The 12,436-nt window shown below is 36.5% G+C and overlaps 1 pseudogene; it reads right to left on the minus strand.

Annotated features, from left to right (window-relative positions):
* Positions 1 to 9,015: 9,015 nt before the first annotated feature.
* On the minus strand, positions 9,016 to 9,764 carry LOC124521240 (40S ribosomal protein S6-like; annotated as a pseudogene).
* Between the last annotated feature and the right edge of the window lie 2,672 nt (positions 9,765 to 12,436).

Below are 12,436 nucleotides of genomic sequence, written 5' to 3' on the forward strand. Positions count from 1 at the left end.
AACCAGGAGATCATGACCTGAGCTGAAGTCTGACTCTTAACTGGCTGAGCCCCCCGGGGTGCCCCAAGAACACTATTTAGAGTCTGTTTGTTGTTACTTTAAGCAATTACTAAGTTACCAAATTACTTTAAATAATTACTACGTAAGTATTTATTTCTCTCTGCTACTTTTTCAGGTTTTGCCCTTAATTTTCTGATCTCATAGCTTCTGCCCTTGGGCACATTTGGCACCTACACCTTTGCGTGGCACAAGCTTGTACACTGATCTTTCATAGTTGTCTCTTTCTCTTATGATACTCTATTAAAGCATCAATGCATTACAATTTCTGTGTTGTCATGGTTTAATGCAAGCATTTATGTTCGGTATACAAAGTATAAAATTTATAACTGAGAAGCATATGATAATTAATTTTTCCAATATTATACTTCATATCAATATTGTTAGAATTGTGATTAGAAATCCAAGTATTTAGATTAGAGAATTTCCCACTCAGTCAAACAGCTTCATTGTTAAGTGATTTGCCTAGATGTTTCCAGGGAGTAATTCACATGTTAAGTGTTGGAACAGGATTCAATAACCATTTCTGGACATGGGGGCTAATCCAAAGCAAGCAATGAGCCATGAATTAAAATATAATGGAACTCAATACTGCTGACATGTTTGATTTGTCAGATCGCAATTCATTCATTATCAGTAAACATTTACAGAACATATGCTAACTACATATGATGAGTGCTATGTTAGATATTGGGAATATGACTGTGAATATGACTCAGACTCAAATTGTTGCTAGTCTAGTTAGAAGAGAGTTTAGGGGCTTATACAGTTAAGTCACCGACTTTGGCTTAGGTCATGATCTAAGGTTCATGAGTTTGAGCCCGTGTGGAGCGCTCTGCTGTCATCACAGAGCCTGCTTTAGATTCTCTTTCTTCCCCCACCCCGTTCTGCCCCTCCCCTACTTTCACATGTGCTCTCCCTCTCTCAAAAATAAACATTAGAAAAAAAAGTATAAAAAAAAGAGAGTTCAAAAAATTATAGTGTTTGGCAAGTAATAAGTAATATTAAGTGAAAAAATGTGGGGTAAAAAAATGATACATTGCAGCAAGCTTTTAAAAGTTTTAAAAAATTTTCTTAATATTTTCATCTCAGGAAACCTTTATGCTCACAAAAAATGTTGAAGATCCCAAGTAGCTTTGGTTTATATGAATTCTCTTATTTCCTTCCTTATTCAATCTTTTGTAGTTTTTTTTTTGAATTAAAAAATATGAAGAAGAGCAAACCTCCCACAAATATGTACTTAGAAATGAGAGAAATATTTAAGTAGGCTTTGAAAGTAAAATGGTATTTTTTGTGGATAATACATTTTAACTGGACAAGTAGTAATTTCTTAAAGGTTGTTGCAACATGGAATCTGAAATCATTGATAGGATTTTTTCATACTGTTATATGAAAATCCATTGCTTTATCTTATACTTTGAATGGCTCTTTTACTAATGCATAATCTTGGAAAATATTGGTTTGTTGAGTTATACACATATTCCAAATAACATATTTAATTATACCATATGAAAAATTGCATTTTTTCATATCACCACCAATCTTACCAGAAAAGTAATTACTCTGAGGCTGTAATGCCCAGAGTGGTGGTTGTGTGCTTTCTAAAATTTTCATTTTCAGTTGGAAGTTTGAATTTTATCATTGGCAACAAATTTGTCTACTGTTTCCCTTACAGTGTTAGCTTTTCTGTGCTCATCTTTGAAAAAAAATTTTTTTGTTGCTGTTGTTAAATACTCAAGTCTGAATAAATGATTTTCTGTTAGTCATGGTGCTCCAGGATAACAGTAGTTGGTTCTAGTCACATCTCAAACAGTGGTGCAAATGCTTCTCCTTGAGACAGCTCTCTTCATTTGCTGCACAACAGAAGAGCTTTATGTAGTTTTCTCATTTCATCACACAGAATATTTTTTAATACATACTTCTGGTTTGAGATTTAATAAAATTAATAAAAAAACCACTGCTTCATCAAGGTCATTTTAAGTAAAAAAAGCCTTCCTCTTTTTCCCCACTGGAAGATGTGACCGTAAAGAATACAGTAGTATGAATTGAGGCCATCTTCTGGATTTGGGCTAAGGAGATAGGAGCTTTACTTATCCTCCCTGGAGCACGATATTTGCAAATGTGAACATGCTGAAAAATAAAAAAAAACCTTAACATTAATAAAAATAAAATCTTAACATTATTTATTATGAAAATAAGTTTGATCTCATGAATCCCCTGAGCATTGAAGACCTTCTTTGGTCCTCTCATAGATCACACTTTCAAAACAAGTGATATGATTGTAAAGATGTTAAACACTTAGAAAAAGGGCAAAGAAATATAATATTTTTAAGCATTATTTTCTCTTGATGGTAAAATTATGGATGACAATTTGCCTTTAAAAATTTTTTTTAAATATTTATTTACTTTGAGAGAGAGCAAACATGTGCAAGTGAAGAAGGGGCAGAGAGAGGGACAGAGAGAATTACAAGCAGAGCTGGGTGTGGGGCTTGATCCCATGAACTGTGACATCAGGACCTGAGCTGAAATGAAGAGTCAGGAACTTAATCAACTGGGCCACCCAGGCACCCCAACCTTTACAATTTTTTTTAAATATATTTTTCAGTGTCCTGTTAAGAGTTCATATTACTTTCAAAAAGAAGAAAAGAATATCATGCTTCATATTCCTGGCTGTAAAACGGTAGGCTTCTAAATAGAAGACAAATTTAGCAAAAGACATTTTTTCTAAATATGGAGGATATTTGGGCATGTTTTGGCCAAAAGTAAACTAATACGGAGGTGGGTGAGTCTAAGGATACAGAAGAAGAGGGTAGCATCGAACAAAAAGGGGGAAAAAAAATTCCAGGCCACACAAGGGGAAATGAGACCAAAGCATGTATGTAGTCCATTTACACAGACTTATGATTCAAGACTGTGGTGAGACCAGTGCTCCTACCTACATTCTTTTCAGATGATCTTAGGGGAAATAAATGGGCTGAATGTCCACTGAACATGTATGTCACAGAACTGGGGTATCGAGTAGGTAACTATTCAGGACAGTTTATATCATATGCCGGGTCTAAAAAGAAAGGAAAATGGGGACTCCTTATTCAAAAATTAATAATTTCAAGATAGTGATATCAGATTGCAAGGGTGACACCCTTCAGAGGGGAGGGCACCATTGTTGCAGCAATAGTATGCAGCAGTCGCATACTCACAAACATGCACTACCTCTGATAACCTAAAAGTGTTTTAAAGCTCAAATTCTAAGGCCCAGGTATTGTCCCCCCAGGAAAAAGTCAAATATTTTCCCCCAGCAATATAATAAATCTAACAATAAGATGCCAGGGGCACCTGGGTGGCTCAGTAGGTTAAGCATCCAACTTTGGCTCAGGTCATGATCTTGTAGTTTGTGAGTTCGAGCCCCGCATCAGGCTCTCTGCGGTCACCACAGAGCCCACTTTGGTTTCCTCTGTACCCCTCTCTCTCTACCTCTACCCCTACCTCTGAAAATAAATAACCTTTAAGAAATAAATATTTTTTTAAAAAATAAATAAAACAACTGGATGCTGCCAAATATGGGCTACTTATTTTCTTGCTTCTTGGACTTTTCAGTATAGTTTACAAATATTGTAACTTCATTTGTAGAAATGAAACTTCAGAGAATCACCCTTCTACATGAGTACTTCTTTTTTTTTTAATTTTTTTCTTTTTTTAACGTTTATTTATTTTTGAGACAGAGAGACAGAGCATGAACGGGGGAGGGTCAGAGAGAGAGGGAGACACAGAATCTGAAACAGGCTCCAGGCTCCAAGCTGTCAGCACAGAGCTTGACGCAGGGCTTGAACTCACGGACCGCGAGATCATGACCTGAGCCGAAGTCGGCCGCTTAAGCGACTGAGCCACCCAGGGGTCCCTACATGAGTACTTCTAAACTTGACATGATGTGTTTCTAGGTTTCTTTATTAAATATTTTCTTAAACCCTTTAAGGTTTAGTGTTGTCGGTCATTTTGGCAGGCATTTCCAAATGTAGCAATGAATATTGTATTTTCAAATATAATTGTTTAGTTGTGTCATAACACCAAATAGGTAGAAGTGTCTTTTATGAGTGAATAAGTATAAAGATTTGCAGAAAATTAAGTAATCACATAAATTTTCATTAATAAACCAAAAAAGGAAATAGTATATTCAAATTTGTTTGAAATTGCATTTTAATCTATGCATTTTTCTAAAAATTATTTTCTGCTTCTTCTTTTCTTTTCCTTTAAGAAAAAGGTGTTTGGAGTCAAGTCATGTTGTTTTCTGGTAGCTCATGCACAAAATTTCCTTATTTCCAAGGACAAAAAAATCATTACCATGAAATGGTGATAAATGAAACGGTATTCTTATGTTGATCCCATGCCCTTTTGGTATGTAGTGAACCATTTTAGTCTGATGGCAGGTGTATATTTTCTAGCTATATTTTCTTTAATAAAGGTATATTTTTAAAATTCAATAACCACATTTATTCAATCCAAAGATTTGTCATCCTATTGTCTACTTTTTTAGGTTAATAATATTTGTATATGACTCACATGCAAATTTTCAATAAATAAATAAATTTTAATAATAGCAGTTCTTTGAAATGGCACACAATTTGATGTATAACTATTTCACAATAGGAAACAGTGTTGGGTTTCAGCAAGAAACCGTGTTTAATTACTATTGAGATATCTTCATTTAAATTTTATTCAGTCAAACCCATCTAAGAAATCTACACAATATTTTTCTAAAGTTGTTTAAAAGTGAAGGATACATTTGTGAAATTGACTTTTAGTTTAACTAGAATAGATCTTCATTTACTTCCTCATGTGAACTTAACCTATTTTTGATTCAAATTCATAGATTAGGTTTATACAACTTAAACTAAACCAAAACTCAAGCATTCATTAATTTTTCTAAGACATTTTATTTTAATTAACAAACACTGCAAAATGCTTACTATGTAATAGGCTCGTCTAAGCTTTTCATAAATATTAATTCATTTGCTTTTCACAACAAACCCAGAATAAAGATACTACTATAATTCTCGTTTCACAAATGAAGCACAGAGAAGCTAAGAGGCAGTGTAGATGGAAGCCAACAATAACTACTCTGTCCTATTAGAATCCAGAATAGTGTTTTCTTTAGCAAGTGAGAAAGAGTATGAGAAGAGGGGTTCCTGGGACACCCACGCCATTCTTTTTTGGATGTGGGTGCTGGTTACCTAGGTTTGTTCACCTTGGGGAGATGTGTTGGGTTATACACTTAAGGCAAATGTACTTTTCTCTCTATATAGTAGCATATATATTTTTATACAGTATTCTTCAATAAAATGTTGAGGAAAGAAAGAGGTCAAATGTCTTGTTCCAGGTCATACAAATTATTAATGGCAAGACCAGGATTGGAACATAGGCTTGTCTAGGTTCTTAACCACCGTTGTGCCAGATACTCTGAGATATTGGTATTTTGCTCTTTGGATTATCTACCTCTGGTCCCTTCCTGTCCCTCCATCTCAGTAGGAAGGCCCCCTGTGTTTCCTAGTCTCAGGGATCTTTGCATAGCTGAATCAGAATTTTAGGAAGGCAACAGCTCTTTGTGAATTTGTTTTTTCTGTTTGTAAAAGCTTAAAAACATTGAAAAAGTAAGTTATCAAGAAGGGAAATAGAAGAGATTGTCTTTATGTATTCTGAAAGAGTAGGATAATCTCAAATACCGGTAAGGAAATGTAGGATAATCTCATACTTTCTAAGGACCTCTTCCCCCATCAAAGTAGTATTCAGAGATGGTAATAAGACTTCACTAGGAATGGGTATTGGCAAAACTAAGGACACTGAACCCATGGCCATGATATTCACAGCTTTCTACAGATCTCTGTGGTCAAGTGAAGGAGAAACAAAGGACTTTTATGGACCAGTATGGCCTTGGTCAAGAAGATGTCACCAGTGACGTATTGAATAGATGTTAAATGCCTTTGTTTTACTCTCTAGACATTATTTGAGCCTCTAGATTATTTGAATCAGTTTTAATCATTTGTGTGTATGGGGGGGGGATGGTGGGTGTGTGTGTACAGAAAATCATTGCTCTGGAAAATTAAGGCATAAAAAAAGAGAAAAGTATTATATGACATAGAGGGATCTAGTAGGGAGAGAAAGTTCATCTTAACCAAGAGATTGTTGTTAGTTATTTTTCTAATAAATATTCCTCTGTTTGTCATGAAATAGTTAAAAAAGTAAATGGATAACCAAAGTATCTGGTTTGAAATTTAAAAAAAATAAATTCAATTTGGGGCACCTAGGTGGCTCAGTCGGTTGGGCATCAGACTTCAACTCAAGTCATGATCTCATGGGGCTCAGGTCATGATCTCATGGTTCATGAGTCTGAGCCCCACTTTGGGCTCTGTGCTGACAGCTTGGAGCCTGGAGACTACTTTGGCTTTTGTGTCTCCCTCTCTCTACCCCTCCCTTGCTCGCATGCTCGTGCTCTCTCTCTCTCTCTCTCTCAAAAATAAATATTCAAAAAAAATTAAAAAAAAAAGAAATTGCCATTAGTATACTTGGAATAGGCCTTTTGCATTGACTTGGTTGTTTTATGCATTTTGTAAATACAGCAGCATTTCTGAGACTAAGTACAGGTATCTTCGATTTAAATTGGTCTTAAATAAGGGAGTTCTGGGGTTCCTGGGTGGCTCAGTGGGTTAAGCACCCAACTCTTGACTTTGGCTCAGGTCATGATCTTATGGTTTGTGAGATTGAGCCCCACATTGGGCTCTGTCCTGACAGTGCAGAGCCTGCTTGGGATTCTCTCTCTTCCTCTCTCTCTGCCCTTCCCCTGCTCATTAGCTTGCTCTCTCTCTCTCTCAAAATAAATAAATTAACTTAAAAAAGAAGGGAGATCTAAATTTCTGGCAATCTTGAACATTTAATATGTTTTAAGCATATTATTTAAGCAGACTGATTTTAACAATCATAAAGAATACATTAAATCAACAGGCTAAATCATGCTATTGTGTGGCAATTTGAAAAAAAGAAAGAGAATGGTAGATTTCCTCAGGCTGCTCCTCGTCACTAGGATATCACTGGGGAAAACAAGGTAGGAAACTAATTTTTTGTAAGTTTATTTATTTTGAGAGAGAATGAAGAAGCAAGGAACAGGCAGAAAGAAGGAGAGACAGAGAATCTCAGGCAGGCTCCATTCTGTCATGGGGCTCTATCCCAGGAATCATGAGATCATGAACTGAGTCAAAATCAAGAGTTGGATGTTTGACTGACTGAGCTACCCAGGTGCTCTGAAGGTAGGAAATTATTAAAAGAGGATCATCATTTACACATATTGCAAATGTCATGACACTTCAGGGCTTTTTCTAAGTCTGTGTACTCAGCATTGGAGTCTGGGTTGCTGCTTGTCAGCTGAAGCCAGCAGTAGTGGCTACTGGCTAAGTTGAGAATTAATCGTTTATCTAGTCCAGGTCCAGAATCACCTCCTGTGGTGTATTCTCATAGCCCAGATGAGTAAAATCACAAAAGCAGGAAGCACAGGGTAGAAAGTGGTAGAAATGCTCACGATGGCCTTTGGGAGAATCACTGCAAACTGTACACAATCGATTATCGTCTGGTCTTGGATTTTAAGCTCTCTGGGTGCCAAACTTTGCAGTTTTGACCATAAGAAGCATTTTTGTAGGTTTGTTTGTTTTGAAAAGCCAAAGTCCATTGGTGAGCCAAAGACAATGATTGTCTACAATAGACAACAGCTGTGATTGGATGGACTCCCACGTTACCTTTTATGTGCCCAAACTGCTCCCGAGCCATCTCTCTCTGTGCCCACTGAGCCTCTGACTCCTTTAACTTCCTGCATATCCCTGAGGTTATTAATCCTGCAATACAAGAATGTAAATTACTTGATTCTCTTCCTCAAGAAGTACTTGGGATTCATATTTGCTCGAAGAGTATCAAGCCTTGATAAGCTCCTCTTCTCCCTATGTAATTCAAAATACATGAGCAGCACTGTACCAGATATGGGACTTTTATTAAATTTTTTTCCCTAGGAAATAAACTTTATGGATTTTATATGTAGGAGAATACTTTTTACAGATGAATTTTCTATTTGGGCTTTTGTTCAAGTTTACTATTTTTGATATCATGTACAAGATCAAATAATTCAGAAATATTTTAGTGACATATAACCATATAACCTGGTAAAGTAGAAACCAAGATAAATCATTATGGCATAATAGTAGTGGGGATTAGAAAAGAACAAAATGACTTAATACTATTATTTAAAGAGAGAATACGGGCAACATTGTATAAGTTATTTCATCTATATTCTGTCCCATTGCTTCAGTGAACCTGTTTTCACTATGGTCACCGCTGAGTTTCTAGGAATCATCTAATGGATTCTTTTTTTTTTTTTTTTTTGGTCTTCTTTTACTTAATGTCTTGAAGCAGTTGACAATGTGGACAGTCTTTATCTTGAAATTCCTTCCTCTCTTGCTTGTCATTCCCTCAGTTCCTCTGAGTTCCATTCTTATTCTCTGACCACTCCCTCCTATGTCTATTCAGTAGATTTATTTAGCTCCACCCACATCTTAAATGACCCTATGTCCAAGGGTTGAGTCCTATACCGTCTTTTCCTTCTGTTTATTGCTCTATTCAGGCAGTCTTGTTCATGTACAGTTTCTTTTATCTAGTAGTTTATAATGAAACCAAATTTGTGTTTCTCTCAACCACTTTTTCATGTGCTCTAGAGTCAATATAAAAATAGCTTTCAGACATTCTATTCCTCAGCGTCAACATTTCTAAAACTGAAACCACTGACTTCCTATGTCTCCGCTGAGTGCTTCTCTTTCTGTGTTTCTGCTCTCATTTTATAGCACACACACTGATACATTGGGCCCAACATTCATTCATTCATTCATTCATTCATTCATTCATTCTTTCATTTATTATTTATTGAGTCTGATCTTATTTATTTGTGACTCCTAGAAAATCTCCTTTTTGATAGGACTCCTACATAGAGGTAGAAGCTCTTAGGACAGCCTCTATCTCTTGGCCATCTGTTCTTGGAGTTTTTCTTTGGCCTCCTTAGCCAAAAGCTTAGCATATTCTGCAGCCTTTTCCTTATTTTTCTTAGCACGTTGCTTCTTCAAAGCAATATGCTGACATTTGTGTTGGAGGACAGGTGAAGTAACAAGATGCTGAAGATGCTTTGGTTCTAGGTTTCTTACCTTCTTTGTTTAGGGGCTTTCTCATAACATACTGGTAGAAATCATCTTCACAGAGATTAAAAGTTTGTCATTCTGCCAGCTCTTTTGGGCCCCAGGCAATGAGGCACAGTAGTATCAGTGAGTCCAGGAATGTCCTTCTCCACTTTTATTACAATGATCACATTGAGCACACTGTTAGCATCCACAGTGCAACCACAAATGGATTTGCACTTTCTTTCTCCAGTCCTCCTTGGCTGGGAGCGGGAAGGCCCCTTCATCAGTAGCAGGTAGACATGGCCATAGGTCAAGACACCCTACTTTGTGGGGAAGCTTGGTTTGTCATTGCCACCACTGATTCAGACCACATAACCCTTCCATTGTTCACCCAGAGCAACAGCAGCAACCTCATTGGCCACACACTTCTCATAAAAGGTATGAAGTTTGCACTCTTCGTCCATCAGTGACTTTCTGACAGCCAGTAGCTGGGAAAGAGACATCCAGCTTCATCCTGAAGCAGCCTGCCGCCTCTGAGGCCCCACAAAAAAGAACAATATTAATGCCTTTTAATGAAATACTGTATTTTAGTCCCATTTTCACCCTCTCTATTCCCATTGTCACTGGCTTACTTCAGATCTTCTTCATTACTCATTTGACCATTACCAATTCTGATTATCTCACTCCACCCTGCCCTCCCCAATCCATCTTGCATAAGGCAGTAAGAGTGATCTTTCTAAAATGGTAAGTTGAAATCATTCCCTATGCTTCCTATCTCACTGGTTGCCACAGTCTATAAAATGTGATTCAAATTTCTCCCCGTGGCACACATACATAGTAACAACCAGGTACAAAAATAGTCATAAAATCTTCTTGTAAAATCAGATTTTGTTCTCTCACACTTCTCCACCTTTTCCTTTTTAAAATAAAACAGTTTTTATTTATCTTCAATCTCACCTCAAGCAGTATTTTTTGGGAAAAACCTTAAAGATTCTCCCAAGCTGACTTAGAAGGTGCTTCCCTTAGGCTCTATTAGCAGCATATTTGTCATAAATTTCTCCACTAGACCACTCATCACGTTGTTTTTCTCTGGGTTGCTTGCTGGTGAGCTACCTGAGTTCACGGACGAAATATATCATTTGGTCCATTATTTAAAATATAGTCTATAATCAATAAATATACAGGAAATAAAGGATAATAAAATTGGTTATTAAAATTCTAGTGAGTTATTAACTCTATAGTTTGTATAGATATGTAAATTATATATACACACATATATATGTATATGTACATATACATATGTATATATATAATACTTATCTAATATACAGTAAAACCTTGGATTGTGACTAAAGGGTTCCACAAGATGAGCAAACACTTATAATAAATTTTAAATTGATAAATGCGATGTCTTGCAATTGAGTAGTATGTGACAGGGAATGTCACATGATCAAAACTGAGCCAATGGTTCTTCTCTCTCTCACTGTGGGATTGTGGGTGATCGTCTCCCATGTTCGGATGCTTGGTTTCAGGCTGCAGTGTTTGGGAGAAATCAGTGATTTTTCAGAACTTTGGCAGGTGCCCACAGCTGGTACTAGTGTATTTTTTGCCGCTTCAAAGCACCTATGGACAGTCCTTTGCTTTTCCATACAAGAGGAAGCTTAGGAATGCTTTGCTTCCTTCTAGGTCAGGCTGCCTGCAGATATGGACCCTTTCCTCTGCTGCCTTATTGCCAGTTACATTAAATACAGTATATGACAAGAGTTTCTTAATATTGTACTGTAGTCATCATCCGTGTGAGTGTATACAATGGCCCCCGTGCAGGAAAAGATTGAAAAGAATGGTAGTAGGAGCAAGGAGATGATTATGGTGGAAGTTAAGAAGTAAATCATTGAGAAGTATGAACAAGGTATGCAAATAGGCCAAAACTCCAAGATTTTATAAGAAGTCTATGTCTGCATCTCGTCTGCACAAGTGGAGAAAAAGGCAGAGGAATCCCTCAATTCAAATGAGATAAGGGAGATGTGTAAAATGTGGGAAACAGTGCAAAATTTTGTAGAAAACACCACCTGAATAAGGCTGTAGCAGTGCAAGTGATGAATCTGTTTAATGACAATGCAATGTCACATTTCTGTGAAATCCTCCAAAGGTGGCAAAAACAAGTGTCATTGGATACGTTTCTGGTTAAAGTTGCATGAATAGAAAAAGATTCCATTGAGCCTATTGATAGCAGTGATTCCATTAGTGATAATCAAAGCCGTTACACAATAACCCTCCTCTCTCTTGTCTCCCTCACACCAGCCATGAGGTTTTCAAAGGTAAGTGCAGGTTAATTTGTTTATTTTTCTTTATATTTTGTATTTTATTTATTATTTTATATTATATTATAGTATTGTAATAATTTTTATATGAATACTGTTGGGTTGTGGAATGAGTCATCTGAGTTTCCATTATTTCTTATGGGGGAATTTGCTTTGATATACAAGTACTTTGAGTTACAAGCATGTTTCCAGAATGAATTATGCTCACAAACCAAGGTTTTACTGTATGTATGTATGTATGTGTGTGTATACACACATATATATGTGTATATATATATTTGTATATTGAACTATGTAGAAGTATGTTTATAAATGTTATTAAGCAAATAATAAAGGCAGTAAGAATTTGTTTTAAAAATGAGTTTTGGGGCGCCTGGGTGGCGCAGTCGGTTAAGCGTCCGACTTCAGCCAGGTCATGATCTCGCGGTCTGTGAGTTCGAGCCCCGCGTCAGGCTCTGGGCTGATGGCTCAGAGCCTGGAGCCTGTTTCCGATTCTGTGTCTCCCTCTCTCTCTGCCCCTTCCCCGTTCATGCTCTGTCTCTCTCTGTCCCAAAAATAAATAAACGTTGAAAAAAAATTTTTTAAATGAGTTTTTAAGGATGGATTACATATTTGGAATAGAAACAGGGAGAGATAAAATTTTCCAGATAGAAAAAGTAGTGCAGACAGTGGCACAGAATATGTTCAAGTCTAGTGTGTTATTTGATGGGCACATGTAAGGAAAATTTTAGAGAAGATTGTAAATAGAACCATATCACAGAGAGCCTTGAATATGTCATATTTTTCTGCGATTAAAAAAAAAGCACTTTAGCACAGTGTTATAGAATGTTTTTGTTTAATTTTTTAAATTTATTTTTGAGAAAG

The sequence above is a fragment of the Lynx rufus genome, unplaced genomic scaffold (assembly GCF_022079265.1).
Source record: "Lynx rufus isolate CCGP_SWC_20201006 ecotype Redwood Valley unplaced genomic scaffold, mLynRuf1.p SCAF_3, whole genome shotgun sequence".
Lineage (NCBI taxonomy): Eukaryota > Metazoa > Chordata > Mammalia > Carnivora > Felidae > Lynx > Lynx rufus.